The sequence below is a fragment of the Varanus komodoensis genome, unplaced genomic scaffold (assembly GCF_004798865.1).
Source record: "Varanus komodoensis strain SLA01 unplaced genomic scaffold, ASM479886v1 scaffold20_1, whole genome shotgun sequence".
Lineage (NCBI taxonomy): Eukaryota > Metazoa > Chordata > Lepidosauria > Squamata > Varanidae > Varanus > Varanus komodoensis.
In genome coordinates, this window is record NW_025335587.1 from 9197007 (window position 1) to 9212946 (window position 15940).

The following is a 15940-nucleotide window of genomic DNA, read 5'->3' on the forward strand; positions in this document are numbered from 1 at the left end:
TTGAAAAGAATTAAAGAAAACTTACTATTAAGCAATGTAACAGACAAGTACAACACTTCATTATCATTCTCCTTTATGCATAATTTACTCACTTCACTAGAAGAATCTGTTTGTACAGCCAGTGATATTAGATATTTCTGCCTTCATGGAATGAAATTCTTCTTCTAGTTCTTGTCTAGTAAGCACTTCCAGGCAAGTTTTAAATCAATGTTTTCCCTTCTAACTGAAACAGTTTCTGCTCTGGGGACACAAATCTCCTTGAGATCATTTTTTGCTGCAAAGGAACAATTTGCAGAACTAGAGAATGAAATGGGAGAGGGTGAGTGAGGAAGAAATCATCAGGAGCTGTGTGTTAAACAGAAGCAGAGGTAAAAAGTTAGTCTTTCATTTTATTATGTATTAAAACATTGGTTACTCTGAGATATGGCTGTAATTCATGTCCCATGTAGCTGAGCATTCCTTGTTTATAAAAGTATAAGTGGAGGTGGTGGCACCGATCATGGACATGACCATGTATTTGCAGGGCCTTTATTTAGGTAGAGCAAATGTACCACTTTAAGTAGCAGCTCAAAGACACCTCTAAAAGGCAACAAACTGTCTACAATTTCATCTGCTTCATTCTCATTTATAGATGAGATAGCATATTTGTTAGCTGATCTGACAGCCATCCAGGATGAGAAAGGGAAGAAATCCTTAAAATATTTCTTTCTTTCTTTTTTTACTTAAGTTAATGGGTAGATAAATAGAAGGCAGTAATGCTGTTAAAGAGGGAAAACCTAATACCTCTGTTTGAAATAAGTACAGTTTATTATCCAGCACAGAAACCCATATACGTTCAAGGTGCACAGCGACAACTGGAGCATACGGGTGGTCCCTTCCTGTGAGCATGTGGTTATGCTGCCTTCACTGGAATGCATGAGGAAAATCTGGAAAGTACTGGAGTTTCTGAAGTCAGAGGTCTAGGGCATCACAGTCCTGGTGCTCCCCAGACATCTAAGGATGACATCTGGGCAGTGGAACTGTAAAGCCTGGAATGGATGCGGGGAGGGTGGCCGAGGAAAACTTTGGTTGTCAATGAGGGAAACAATGGAAGCCGTGACTCACAGCTGTGTAACGGACACCCACCCAGAAGTCCATTAAGACCAGGGTATAAAATGACTTGAGTGTATCACCAGTGCTGCAGTGGCAAATTTAGAAGTGTGTGTGTGTGTGTGGGGGGGTCCCATCATGATAGTCAGAGCCACACCTGAAAGCCACACCTATTTCCAAGAGTATGTAATCTAATTAAAATTAGCTTTGCTACATTGAATTTCTGTAGAGTAATGAATGCAAGCTGAGGGTATCTCTTTTTGAGGTGAAACAATGACAGCTTCTAGAACTTATTTCTTATTATCTTATTATGAATGAAGGATTTTTAAAATTACATACATATCCTGCTCTCCAGCCAAAAAGCTCCCAGAGCAGCTTATGTAGAATTAATAAGACAGTTCCTGCCTATAGGCTCACTAACTAAAAACATGACATACAAGGGGAAAGGGACAGGAAGGGAAGTGGGGGGGCGGGGGAAGGAAACTCAGGCAGTAATTACCCACACATACAGAAACATAGGTAGTTATATTCTCCCAAGAGCAGAAGTCTGGATTGACAATCACCGTCAATTTTTTTGGTTTTTTAAAAAAATCTGTGGCCTCTGCAAGCACTGACTTGCAGAGATATATGTGGGAGATCCTCCATGAATCCAGAGTTTAGGAGTTCCAGTTTCTCAAAATATCCAATAATCTTTTATTGTACTTTCATTGGAACCACACTGAATTATGTGTACACTAGCCTAACATAAGAAACTTAAGGCTATCAGAAGTCATGGCTAATTGTTCCCACTGGTTCCATTGAATATACTTGAGTTACAATACTTTTATTCCACATTAGCCATTATCTCTCCAGTCCCAAATAATTCAGGGGCTAAGAGATGCAGAGAACACCTATTCACCTCACTGAGCTACAATTCCTGAAATGCTTTATCAGGCAATCCCTCTTCCCCTGGAAAATGTACCTCTCTGTGTGAGGAATAGATGTCCACTAATGGCACTCAGTACCCTTGACAAACTACACTTCCCAAGATTCTTTGGGGAGGCAATGAGTGCAGTTCTGTAGCTACAGCTCTTCTTACACTTCGCAACTTCTTTTGGCTTTTTAAAGTAGTAATTAATAATGGTTTGCTTGCAGTTTGAAGCACTTTTTGCGGTCTGCATAAGACCGTTCAATACCAAGTAAGCATATCTGAAGAAATGAATACAAAAGAGCACTCACTCTTTTCTACCCTCCGGAACAAAACAGAAACAGTCTGCTAAGTAAAAAGGAGAAATTAAACTTAGCTGCTACAACTGAAACTGAACTATTCCCCTGCAAAAAAAAAAAAAAAAAAAAAACCAAATTTGAACTTTCTCTGACCTTGAAGCTGCTCACTGCCTATTCAGTCCTTCATAACCAAAGTGTAGGCATAAACAGCTGGGATGGGGGATGGGTCAGGGGGATTCAGAGGTAGTTTTTGGATACAAATACAAAGGCAAGTTGACCCGGTGGTGCTGAGCAGCAGAGGTTGACCATGACTATAAGTGTCACAGTAAACACATATGCCTGCCTAGCAGGCCTCTCCAGATAAGTAGTTCCCTGGAACTGTTGGGAACTGTAAAAACAAACAAAACTGTTTTTAACCAATTAAATTCAGGACAGCTGCCAGTTGCGAACCAGCAAAATTAAGTCTCTTGAGAGGGGGAAGAAGAACAACACTGGCTTCAGGGATCCAGCTACCCCACTGAGACCTCCCTCTAAAATAAGTGGGAGCACTTAACCCACCAAGGGGCCCCTCCTCCCATATGAAACTGCTTATAATGATGCTTCTACGTTGTCAGCCCAGTCAGTTCCTGCTTTGGGGATACAGGCTATCCTTTTGAACAACCTTGACCACTGTTCAAATTCTTGATGGCACCAAGAAAGTATAAGCAAACAAATCCAAACTGCAATTTGCATTGTTCTATACTTGATAGCATTCTTTCTCCCATCTCTTAGCAGCACAATACAGAAACCCATGAAATGATTCCAAAAAACTGAGCCATGGGGTAGCAAGAATGTGAGTATTGACAGAGTTCAGTCAAGCCTTGTCTCAGGGAGTTAATCTCCCTGTGATAAACTGCAGCATATGATGCAAAGCAGCATTCCAATACCTGTTTTCTACGCTGTAATCGTAAAAGGGAGATGTTACCAGTTTTTAGCTAAGTACAGTTGGCCCTTACAGATAAGCAAAAGATGCTGAAAATTTTGGAATGCATATGCTACAAAGAATTCAAATAGGGGAAGTGTGAATCCATCATGCCATTATTTATTTTGGCTTTTCTGGTGTGGTGACTTTTCACTAGGGCAAATTACCTGTTAACAGAACTCAGCCCTAGATCTTCTGGTGGCCTCAGCCAGGGAATTTCTTTTCAAGGTTACAGCCCAAAACTGGAACATGTGGAGTGATAAGATGAGTCAATCCCTCTGAGTATGGATGTTGTTTACCACTGATTAACTAGCAATAGCCCACACACAGTTGGGACTGGAAGGCAAGTTTCTAGGTCATAGGTTTCCACTAATATTTCAAATACTTCATTCTATACAGTTAACTGCTATCTGCCTAGGTTAAACTTGAAACTGCTCTAGGAACAAAGCACGCATAGGTAAGCACTGACATGTAGAAGGATACCATATATGCGGCTTTCTTTGTTTTTACCATAATATGTGAACAAGTTCCCATACAAGTCAGTGATTACTCAAAGATTTATCTTTTTAAATTAAAATCTTTAATTTTAATGGGCAAATTTATAACAATGTGAAAATGCTTTTTATAAAATAAGAATATATTCAGAAATGAAAAGATATGGGATATGTAAATCTGTTAAATGTGAAATTCAAACAGCCCAGAAATTAATTTTCTTCCATTTGTCCTTGCAACAATGCAATGTTTAAAACAATAAGTTCTAAGTCCAAACATTATAACAATTATATAACTTTTCCTCTTTTTATATTGACTGCTAAACATCAGGTAAACAGAATGTAAAGATTACCTTACCAAACCCATTCATTTTAACATGCATCTGTGCATGCTTTCTCAGAGAGAAATCTGTTAGTACTCAATAAACTTATTCTCAAATAAGTGTGTAAAGGATTGCAAAGGATTATGTCCCACTAAATTCACTTAGGTGGTTGGAACTGCAGTGGCTGAGAATGCATTCCTATAAGTGCTTACTTGGTATGTGGAACTAAGTTCCACTGAATCAACAGGGTTTATTTCTGAGCATCAACAGTGCACTTTAAGTCTGCAATCTTGTATGCCTTTACTTGGAGAAAAACCTCACTGAATTTAGTGGGACTTACCTTTGGAGTAGACATGCATCATATTGCACTTTTACTCCTGAGTAGACATATACAAGATCACCAAGGTCAATTATGTAATGTGCATTACACAGGAGCTTTGAATTGACTAGAAATTAAAAATGACACTATGAAACCATGATAATTTCTCTCCAATAGGATGACAAGCTAATGCGATCTCATCAAGGGCTATTCCAACAGCTTTCTGTTACTGCCTATCATTTCCAACTGCAATGCAGCAATTTGATCAAACATTGTATTACTTGCATTAAAACTAGATTTAAGAGAAGCATTTTACCACATTACCTTCACATCCTGCCAAAGTGTAAGGAAGAAAAGAAACAAAGACAACTTTTTTCTTTCTAGGAAGCTCTTGGAACACTCCTGAAAAGTCAAAGAACTGTACTAGCAAAGCATGCATTTTCCAGCTGCCAAAGAACTGGTCAGCTGACTAATGACCTTGCTTAAAAAGCAAATACAACTTTTACTGAGATAGCAAAGAAGGTTACAAATATAATTCATGTACAGGCATGCTAAATGCATGACATTATTAAGGATCCTTGTTGAGAAAGAAGTTAGTTATGCTTTCTACAAAGAATGTATAATAATTTTGAACCAGCAGTGGGGGGGGGGATCAATTAATTCCCAGGAGGAAACTTCTGGACCATGAATGAATTTTACTTTTCAAGAAAAGAAAAGAAGAAAAAAGTATATTTAAAACACTGTCAGTAATTAACTATAAAACTGTGCATGCACTATACAAAAATGGTGTGTGTACTGGTGTGGGAAGAACAATGAAGAGGTGAAGCAGATTCTTGGTGGGCCAATTCTGCTTCACATAGTACACCTGCCCAAAAAGAGAGCCCTTTGGAACTAGTAACACAGAATATAAGTTTAAGAAATAAATGAATAACAAATAAACAGTCTATATTGCACATTAATATTGCAATCCTAAGCATACTTAGAAAGAAAAAGTCCTACAACTCCTAGCATGCTCTAGCCAGAGATAATGGACTTTTTTCTGTGTAAACATGCATACACTTGTGCCCTAATGTTTGGATTCTGAAAAAATTTCCTCAGAATTGTCACATTACTTCCAATAAAATGGATATTGTAATAAGAATGTTTAGGATTGCAATCTTAATTTAAAGGTCCCCAAGTTTATAATTATACTTAATTTCTCCTTTAGTTGTAATATCTGTATGCTAGTAAAAATGTAGGATTTTTTATTCTGAATTAGAAGCAATAATGCCTTCTCTTTTTTTGCCTTTTGGTACTGTCCATGGGATTTTCTTCTTGGATGGGTACTGTCCAAGGTCTTCTCACTGGAGAAGAGCCTAATGCTGGGAACAATTGAGGGCAAAAGAAGGGGGCAGCAGAGGATGAGGTGGCTAGATGGAGACACTGAGGCAGTCGGTGTGAGCTTAGGTGGACTCTGGGGGATGGTGAAGGACAGGAAGGCCTGGAGGAGTGTTGTCCATAGGGTCGCAATGGGTCAGACACAACTTTGCAACTAACAACAACAACAACAATGCCTTCTAGGAGCAGATCTCACTGAGGTAGAAAAAGTTGTCTTTAATAGCTGTGTGCCAGATGTTCAACAGGATAAGCTTTCCCCAGCATGGCAACCTCAAGCACCAAGAAAAGGAGATGTGGGAGAAGGAGGAGGTCAAGGCTGACTTTTTCTGTTGCTAAGAAGTAAAGACCTACATTTCATGCAACGCTGTGGAACCCCCATTCTTTATTCAGGGCAGCTGATGGCTATTCTATGTTCCGTCATACTGATAATTATTGCTGTTTCAGAGATGTCAATAAAACATTTTCATTCCATTTGGAGCCATTCTCTCTGTCTTAGGAAACATTTTAGGCTTTTTTTAAAAGGGAAATATTGTCTTGCTTTTAAACCTTAAAAGGAAGTACAGGCTCTGGACCAGTGCTTGGATGCACATGTGGGTGGGATGAGGGCCAATAACTGAGTTTGAATTCTGACAAGATGGAAACACAGTGGGTAGGGGGGCCAGGCCAGGTAAGATGGTCCGTTGCTTGTTCTGCATGGGTTTCATTCCCTCTGATGGAACAGGAGTGTGGTTTGCAACTACTACATCCATCTTTGCCCCTGGAGGCTCAGTTGCTAAGAATTCTTTTGCCAGCTTTTGTGGCTGGTAGGCCAGCTACAACTTTTCTTGGACCACAACAGCTTAGCTACAATAGTTTAAGTAGAAAGCCACAGCTGGAACAGAATTCAAAATTCTGCACTGAGTAAGGTGTGGTAGTTAAGCTGCTCAACCACATTTTAGGTTCTTAACATATGAATTAAACAACTTGAAGATTTAGAGTAAAGAAATTGAAATTGTGAAAGGTTTTACACAGTGGCTCAGTCATCAATTCAAAGGGATAATGCAGCCAAGAAATTAGAATAAGACTGAGACTTGGAAGAGCAGCAATGAAAGAACTAGAAAAGTTCATTAAGAGTAAGGATGTTTCACTGAAGATCAAGGATAAGATCATCGACACTGTTGTATTCCCAATCACTATGTATGGATATTAAAGTTGGACACAGAAGGAGGAGGACTGGGAAAAAAAACATGCATTCTAAACATGGTGCTGGAGGAAAACTTTGCAAATACTGGTCCTGACAGAAAGATGAACAAGTGGTTCCTAGATCTAATCAAGCCAGAACTTTTCCTGGAAACAAAAATGAAGTTGCTATACATAAGGCACATCATGAAAAGATTCCCTGAAGAAGACAACAACACTAAGGAAAACTGGAGGAGGAGGAGGAGGAGGAGACCAAATATGAGATGGATCAATCACATAAAGGATGACACAGGTATGTGCTTATAGAAGCTGAGCAGGGCTGTTAAGGACAATTCATTGTAAAGGGGTTTCATTTATAGGGTGGCCATAAATTGGAGATCACCTGACAACACATAACAACCAAACAACTTGGGAGTGAGACTTTTCCCCTTAGGTCTCTACCCAGTTTTTGCAGTCACCAGAGGGAGCATTTCTGATGGTGCCATGTGGTCCTAAGGTGCCTTGCTGTATGGTATCCCTGCTCTGATTGCACTGGTTCTGAGCATGGATTTTGGTTGTCCTTGGACAGTGGTTGACCCACAGTGTGGACATTTAGATATCTTCCTAAGACCCATCTGTTTACACAGGCTTTTCCCAGGTATCATCCAATCAAGTACAGTCAGTAGTACAAAGCAGAATGTATTTATTCCTTATTCCTTATATATTATTTATTATACCAGGTTATTCTTGTGTTTATCATTTGTAATTTTGTGGCAAAGATATTGTATGTTCACCAACTGAATAACTGTAGAGAACATTATATACATTCAGATGATAATGGTAACAGTAGCCTCTGATGCCTTGTAGCCACCTGTTGTTATCCACATGTGCATTTTGAGGGCTTTTAAGACACCATTATAATCTACGTACCATTCTGGTTGCATGACCTAATGCCACCCTTTCTCTTTATTTATGCATTGTTTTCATTATAAAGCAATAGAAAACACATAGATCTTTGGGTTACAGAAACCTGTGGTCTTTCAGAAGTTGCTGAACTTCAATTCCCATCATCCTTAGCCAGCATGGATGATGGAAGGTGCATTCTAAAAACTTCTGATGGGTCACAGGTTTGGCTTCTAAACATTAGAAGATATTGGCAATATGTATGTGGTATATGCATCACACACATAAAGGTGGTGAAAAATAAGCTATGTTTGGTTTTTAACCTGAAATCGAGACTAATCATATAAACACACATTTTACTTAGCCCCTCACACATTACAGCAAAAGAGCCATAACTTTAGAGATATGGCTATGACTTTTTGCTAAGTAACACCTCATCAGTCCCCCTGTTTTTAAAGTGCCAGAGATAACTAAAAACATTAAAGTATTTTAGAATCAATAAACAAATCTTAGAATGCTCTGCATGCAGATTTTGAACCCAAGACCTGAAAAGCATGCAGGGGAGCACAAGGAAGGCAAGGTCTTCCAATAAGACACCTCTCACTATGAGACTTGACATTTTACGGGATGATGTCCCCTATTTAACATCACATGCACCAGACTGGTAAAATAAATAACCCGCATCTCTAGTAGCATGCAATGGTAGGCCTTACATCATAGAAGAAGCATCACCAGTTGGTAGGACCTCAGCCTTTAGCACACGTTAGCCCCGTGACAGAAAAATATATATCTCATCCCAATACATGTGATCCAGCAAATCCAGCCTTATTAATAAAGTTGATTCATGAGCTATCCCAAATGCATGAGGGCTCCAACTGGGGACAGGGCCAAACATCTGCATGTGTGGTCCTGACACCACCCTCTCTAAGATCTGCAATGTCGAGTGAAAATATCTGCAGAATATTTCTGCTTGCTTGTGTCCGAACATTAGTAGTTCTGCTCGCATTCAGATGAAAGAGGACAGAACATTCCTACAGACCTTGCCATCCAACATGGCTGGTCTTGGGAGCCATCAGGACACATGGGGCTATTAAGGGCAGGGCCGGTTTCCGTGGCCCCAGGCATTCAGAGGAATGCATGAACAGGGCTTAGGTGAACTCATCATCTGCACTGAGTTAGAGTGTGCTCCTATCTACCCTTATAGCAAGATTGTTTTATTACTATATTATTTTTCAATTTTATGGTGTTTGACTATGATTATGCATCACACTGGGCTTTTTAACATGAAAAGCAGCATAGTAATTTTCTGAATGAATGCATATTGAACAAAATACATCCTGGTAGGAAACAAAAGGTTACATCCCAGCAGGACAGGAAGCTATGCTTCTCAAATTGTACCATAGCTTAGAAATAACAGAGGCATCTCACTTGGCGTGGAGACCTTTCTCTGCAGTTCTGGCATCCCCCTCACCCAGTCCTGCCTTGTTCTGTCTACCCCTCTGCAAAGAAGCAATGGAAAGAATCTGAACTGAAGGTCAAGAAAAACCAGCACAGCTGCTTCTGTCACGACTGAGCATTCAGTAGTATTGATTTTATACATCAGCAGAAGGCCAGGGAGAAGCAGCAGGGGGCAGGGTATTCCCTTTTGGAAGGATTGAAAGCAGGCCCTCTAAGGATCCATTTTCAGTTGCGACCGTTCTTTCTGATGGCAGAACAGCTGAACAATTGCACACAGAAAAGAGGCGTGTGCCACCGCTGCTGCTCCTGAGGAATGACTGGCTGTGCTAAACTCCAAGGCAGACTTTCACTGGATCAGTATATGCAAGGAAAATGTAGCTGTTCATTGTCTGAAACAGCAAGACAAAGGCCTTTAATATTGGCAAGTGGGATGAAGTGTCAGGAAACGGAACAAAGCAAGTCAGGGCACAACTCAGCTGTTCCCAAGTTGAAAAGGACACTCAAGCCAGCTGCCAGTTCTGAAGGCATGTGTTTTGGAGAAGAGATCTCATTAAAAAGAAAAGATTTTGTAATATCAAGTAAAACTGTCAAAGGCATACATACAGCTTGGATTGTGGCCTGGGTGAATATTGCAGCTGGAAATATACCAGGTTACTCTCAAGAGGTTTTAAAGGTGAAATTGAAGCTGCAGTATTTCCATTAAGTTTTCAGTCAAATATTTGGCTCACTTCACCCCAAGTGCTCCTCACTTGGACCCAGAAAATGTCACAGGAGAGGACTGAACTCCCCCTCCCTTGGTGCCACTGTTGTGATTAAATCTGGAACCTTCCATTTACAGTACAATAAAAAGAATTGGGATACGTGATGAAAGATCTCACATGTATTTTTTGGACCAAAATACAAACAAATATAGTTACTGATTGATACTACAATTGTATGCATGCCTACTCTGAAGTAAGTCCACTGAACACTACAGCTTTGCAATGCCTGCTTAGAAGTGCCATTGAGTATATTGAAGCTTACTTCCAGATGAGCGATCTTGGGGCTTCAGTCATGCAGCACAATCCTAAAAGGGTCTACTCAGAAGATCTATTGAATTCAAGCAAGACTATAGAAGCTTCATGTCCAACCTTCCCAGCCTGGTGCTCTTTAGATGTTTTAGACTGCAAACTCCAGCATTCCTGACCATTAGCCATGCTGGCTGAAGAACATTGGAATTGAACTCTATAACATCTGGAGAACACCATACTGGGGAAGGTTGTTCTAGCCCAAAGGGCTGCATGAGCTGAAAAGCAAAATCTTTCCAGCAGCAAAGGAATTGTTTATTAGGTTCTAGAAATAAAATTTGGCAAGGCAGTTTCATGATATTAATGTGTCCTCTCTACTAGCCTAATAGTTCCTTGACCTCTTCCCCTGTATTGGAGACTCTGCTGAGAGCTGATCAATGTTTTTCCATTGCCCCAGATTTTGATGTACACTTAAAATTGATCACTGTCTATTATTGTGGGTGAGTTTTAAAAAGTCATCTGCCAAAGCTCAATATTTAAAGTCAGCCTTGGTTCAAAGGATAGATTAAACATTAAGGCTGGCATGACTGGACTTAATGTCCAGGGAAAACCTTTACCTTTACCTTTAAGCACAATCAGCCCTGCAAGATTCAGATGCTGAGTCAACACGTTCCCATCATAAGCAGGATTCAGTAATAACCACAGGATCCAGTTAAACCATCCTCTGCTGTGTACATCATCTCAATAGTGATGCAAGTGTTTCAACAGCAGGAGCACTCCTTTGTCTCCCCCATGCTAACTCAACTGTCTGCCATAACACAGCATTTATGCTCTGCCCCTCCTCATGCCAGCTAGCCATGTGTGATCAGGCATTTCCCATCTAAAGAGTCTCCAAAGACCAGTCCTGGTTAGGTGGTCCAAATGATCACACAGAACAGCAAAGCAGGACTGTCAGCAAAAGGAAGCTATCAAATGTAAATACAGTATGTGGACTTTTTGGGGATATTTCCTGTGCACACTTGCAAAATCTGTTTGGCTCTCCAGAAACAAATATAATGAGAGTTCAATCTGTCAGGTGAAGTACAAGAAGGAGGGTTAGTTATGCAGGAGTGAATTTAAGTGATACAAAACAGAGAAGATTCACACTCTGGGATTAAGAAGGACTTTCATCTCAAGAGAAGCACATTTCCATGAGCTTAATTAGGATGTACAGAAAGCAGTTTGATTAGAAATCGATAAAGCTGGCCCAAGAGAAGTATACTGTTTTCTCTAATTGTGGGCATTATTCTATACTGCCAGTATATTAGTAGGATTCACTTGAGAAAAATGGAAAATTAATGATGCCTGAAGCATCCTGAAAGAAAAGAAACACTGGTTGAATGGACCAAGCAGGTGAGTGGAGCTCTTTTGAATTGTCCTAATCTGGAAATGCATATTTCCATCTGGTTCTGGTTCTGAAGTGAATCCTGCAGGTGCGACAGAACTGAGATGCTATAGCAATGTTGGATACTGCCCTAGATTTAAACTAAAAATAAAGGCCCAGAACATTGTGCAGGTTCTGGTTGGACTGCAGATAAATCAACTATCCTTAAATTGCCTTTTTTGCACACTTAACCCAAACAATTCACCATGTATGAAAGAAAAACTCTACACTAACAAAACTCTTTGAATTATAAGAGGTTTCCTAAAAGTGGGAATGCCTCATGAGCCACGAGCTCCACACTGCACATAGCACTGCATGAAATCCTGTTAGAAATCATTTGTTAGATAAATGGGTACAAAGGAAAATTTAGACTGAATTTTAAAAACAGAGATTTTGGACTGTATTAACTCATGAAATAGCCCTCTTTTGGGGGAAAATGCTCTTTTATTTGCAGCAGTCAAAAGAAATTAGACAAAATACCATAGAATCTGTAAGGCTCTGTGGATGGCACAATCCCACTAGCTAGGCCACACTCTCATTGCTAACAGCTGAGCTGAATTCTAAAGCAAGAATTGCTCAAAACCTCTCTCTTGCGGTCTTACAAAATAGCTTAGTGATATTAAAGTAGTGAGGTTTAGAGGGACACCCTCCTATAACCAAATTATATAGAAGTTTTTTCATGTGGCTATGTGGGGGATGGATTCTTGCATCAAATACTGTTTTGTGCACTGACTGGAGCACCGAAAAACCCTCAATCCACAGCCTTTTGCAGGTTGGGAGAGAAGAAACAGATTTCATTTTCCAAGTTTGATTGATGCAGAGTGGCCAAGTGTCCAGCTTTACAGAGTACAGTCTTCTGTCTGAAGGCTAATTCTGTTTGGATGTCTGTCCGATCCAAGACTGTTTCAAGATACAGAACTTCAGAAGGAAGGGCAGGGCCTCGAAGCTGCCCATCAACAGTTAGCACCCCGACAGCAGACTGAGCAAGATACATAGGTCACCTTGGCATAGTGTGGCACACTATGATGAGATGGGCTGTAGTTTCAATTTCTACTCAAATGAGAATTACTTCTAAATTTGCCTCCATTTTATGCACACTGGGATCTTCTTTTGGTGATACATAAGTGGCCATTCTACACATTCCCAGTGGCACTGGGAAAAGCACAGACAGTAAAAGATTTTCAGGGACTGGAACCTGTGTCACAAAACTACTGTTAGAGTGTGTTTGCTTTTGAGCTTCCTATTCAGCTCCTTCCCTTAGGATTAGTCGACTTAATTCCATGTACCAAGTCAGTGAAATGGATTAGTTCGTAGTGGGCACCTATATTAACCTGGAATAATTCTTAAATCCCAAATTATTGTTTTGGCTTGAGAGTGGGACCTTGCCAGTCTTGGATATATGTGACCTCTGGCTGATGTAAAATAAATTTAAAATTACTTTCCAGGTAATTAGTAAAACTTCCAATGACTCTCTAAGTAGTTAAATAACCATTTTACAAGAAGGCAGCAATGGATATATGCAGCCACCCATTTTGACCAACAATGCTAAATTTCTCTTATAAGACGCTTCTTTGTTTGAATTTGTTCTGAGCAGCATGGGATCTATCTCTCCTTCACTGATGTTGTGAAGAAAGGCAAGGCAAGGCAAGGCAAGGCAAGGCAGATGGCAAGAGCAAGTCATTTACTAAATAGAAAATAATTAACTCACTGAATTCAATGACAAAGGTCCTATTGACTTCTCTGGGATATGAACTTGGATGTCAGTCAAAAGACAAGCCTGCCTTCTCCATCCTGGCTTATAGTTTTAGTAATATGCAGTTTAGAGTGAAGGTCAACACTACCTATTAAACAACCTCTTGCCAAATACTTAGCACATTATGTTTTTGTTCCAAAGTCAGACAGCATATTTGTTCCAATGGAATTGATGGCACTATAGAAACTATGTAGTATAGACAACTGGAAATGGTGGTTATGATTCATATGCATCTGTTAGTGCTTTCCAATGAATATGTTCTATATGGTGAATACTTAGGAAAGCATACTTGAAGGAGAGCAGAGCATGTTGAACCCACAGCCAGACAGAAATGCAGCCGTTACAACACTCCTACAACTGTTTGGCAATCCCACAAAGCCAGGAGCCATGATAATGGGCAGTGTGCAGATGTATTGGTTAAAATGACCCTGATGGTTTTCTGCCTTAGGTTCTTGATTTTTTTTCTTAAGGAGTAGCTCCCAGTTTTTGTGAAAAGGAAGTATTTGGTTGGTATGAACTTTCCTTGTACTTCTCCTGTAGCTGTGGTTGATCTGATGGCCACTCAAGAATCATCAAGAAAGAGGAACTCTCATGGTATTGCAAACATCGAGGACTCCTATTAGAATAATATTTACATGTTCTCATTGTTACTTTAACAGAAAAGTGATTCATCCCAGCACGGCATGGAAGACAGTGATGGAGTAACCTGTGCACCTTGCCTGTTCAGTTGTTGCTTGTTAATGGGCAACAGTGCCTGCAGGTTGTTATGTTTACACCAGAAATGAACAGGACAACATTTCAAACAGAGGACACCTTCAATGAGAGGATTGTCCCGAGTGCCCTTCAAACAGAGTTGCGTGTCCTCTGTAAAAGAGGACAACTGGCCCTCTACATATCACTTGAAGCAGAAGTAGTAGTTTACTGGAAATCTGTAACACAGCTGGATTGGGTGGTACGAGAGAAGACTTCTGTTTAAAAAGGGAGATGCTATTAAAACTCTAAAAGCCATTGATCTGTGGCATGGACTAGATTCCATAAAGAAATAAGCCTACATCTGTGAAATTATTAAAAGCAAAGATGAGTTTTGTGTTAGATTTAACTTAGACATATTTTGCCATGCTTTGAGAATCCAAACCTCCACCCCTCCCCCACTATCAGCATTTTAACACCAGGATTCTCCGTAGAAGTCAGTGGTAATGCCAAGAATTTCTACTAATTTGTGACCAGAATTAAGTGCTTGGTCTGTAGCTTGTTCTGCATGTTTTGTGATAATTAATGGCCCAATTGGTTTGGAATGGAAGCCACATATATGGAGCCCTACCACTTAAATGTCATAGAATCATAGAATAGTAGAGTTGGAAGGGGTCATGAAGGCCATTGGGTCCAACCCCCTACTGTCAGGGCTGCTATTCAGGTTAAAGAATAACAGCACTGAAAGCTACCTTGGATGTTATCTAGACCAGCCCTTGCTCAGTGCAGGATCTAAAGTGGAACAGCATCCCTGAGAGACAGCCATACAGCCTCTGTTTGCCTAACTCCAGCCAAGGAGAGCTGATCATTTCCCAAGGCAGACTGTGCTACTCTCACCATTAGGAAGTTTCTCCAAACATTTATGCAAAATCTACTTCCCTTTTTAATGTTCCATTATAGGACAATGTTCAGGAAGTCCCCCTTCCTCTGATGTACATTGCTTGCAATGCCTTAAGGTACCTATTAAAGTTTCCTTCATTCAGCTAATAACTGTACTTAAGTACATTGACTGAACAGGATCTCAGAGGCCTGAGCATGTAGGCAGTGAATCTTTCATAGGAATCAGAGATTTCCCACCATGACTCTTTGCGATCTAGTGACCCAATTCAGACTTGATATGCTTTGGTCAGCAACCCTCTGCTGTTCCCCTCCCACACTCACCTTCATGAACATTAATTTGATTGGATGACCTGAGCGTGAGGAATTTATGTTTGACTCCCCTGTCATGGTCAGATCACCTCCTGGTGAGGTTTGTGCTCGAGAGCGGCCTCTCCCTCTATAAGAGTGCGGACCCGATTGTATGGGCCCGCCCCCGGAGCCGGATGGATCCAGATGGATTCCTGAAGGCCCTGGGGGAGTTTCCGGCTGACAAGACTGGTGCTCCTGTCGAGGCTCTGGTCGAACTGTGGAACGGAGAGATGACCAGTGCTGTGGACACGATCGCTCCTAAGCGTCCTCTCCCACCGGGCAGAATCCGCTCTTCCCCTTGGTATACACCTGAATTACGGGCGATGAAGCGGGTTGGGAGACAACTAGAGCGTAGGTGGAGGAAATCACGGGATGAATCTGACCGAACACACTTGAGAGCCCACTATCAGGCCTATGCTGTGGCGGTGAAGGCAGCGAAAAAGAAGGTTTTTTCCGCTTCCATTGCCTCCTCACAATGCCACCCGGCGGAGCTTTTTCAAGTGGTACAAGGCCTGGTTCGCCCAGGTCCTAAGG

At 40.7% G+C, this 15940-nt stretch overlaps 1 protein-coding gene across 1 annotated transcript in view; it reads right to left on the bottom strand.

The window, feature by feature from the left end:
• The window catches only part of KANK4 (KN motif and ankyrin repeat domains 4), a 47820-nt gene that overhangs the window by 25487 nt on the left and 6393 nt on the right, over positions 1–15940 (bottom strand). The gene's annotated exons all lie outside the window — the stretch shown is intronic.